Source organism: Dermacentor silvarum, chromosome 9, assembly GCF_013339745.2.
Source record: "Dermacentor silvarum isolate Dsil-2018 chromosome 9, BIME_Dsil_1.4, whole genome shotgun sequence".
In the NCBI taxonomy this organism is placed as follows: Eukaryota; Metazoa; Arthropoda; class Arachnida; order Ixodida; family Ixodidae; genus Dermacentor; species Dermacentor silvarum.
In genome coordinates this window covers 143,314,065-143,314,684 of record NC_051162.1, presented here as the reverse complement: position 1 = coordinate 143,314,684, position 620 = coordinate 143,314,065, and the positions used below count along the sequence as shown (strand labels likewise).

The window sequence follows — 620 nt, the reverse complement described above, 5'->3', positions numbered from 1 at the left end:
AGACGAAAAATACCGAAGGTATAGTGCAATAACGCTCAGACCTACGGCGGAGGTGAAGGAGAGGATGTCTTCGCCAACTTCCAAAAATAAGTTTATTATATTGGGTGCAAATACAACCCGTATCAGACATTAAGCGGATAAGAACAGACACAACACTTTGACCCGCGTCGGCCATGACTACATTCGCACCATACATGTGTACGCCATCCAGCGCTTTGAAACTAGAGCCTACCAATCTGAGTGTCTTCTGTCTCCTGACGTCATGCTCTACGTAGGCTAGTTTCATCAGTTCTGCTCTGAATGTGAAATGGGTAGGCCGCGTGTTGTACGGTCTCAAGAAGAATAGCCTGGCTACCAAGAACGACGGCGTGAACAGAAAAGGGAATGGGCGCGGCGGCTGCGGAAGGAAACCACCAACGATGAGGGGGCCGCGGACCGCAAGCATAAGCGTGCGGCCCGCCAGGACGGCGTGGCTAAAAGAAATGCTAACCGTCCATGCGGATCCGTTCCCGCAATCTCGGAACGTTTCACCGAAGCAGCAGTCAATCACCACATACACAACTTCACTGGTCACGAGCCGCTGTTTCTTCTGAGGCAACGGCCATTCTGTGTTCCGCAGC

At 51.9% G+C, this 620-nt stretch overlaps 1 pseudogene; it reads right to left on the bottom strand.

Annotated features, from left to right (window-relative positions):
* On the bottom strand, positions 1-175 carry LOC119465408 (U2 spliceosomal RNA; annotated as a pseudogene).
* Between the last annotated feature and the right edge of the window lie 445 nt (positions 176-620).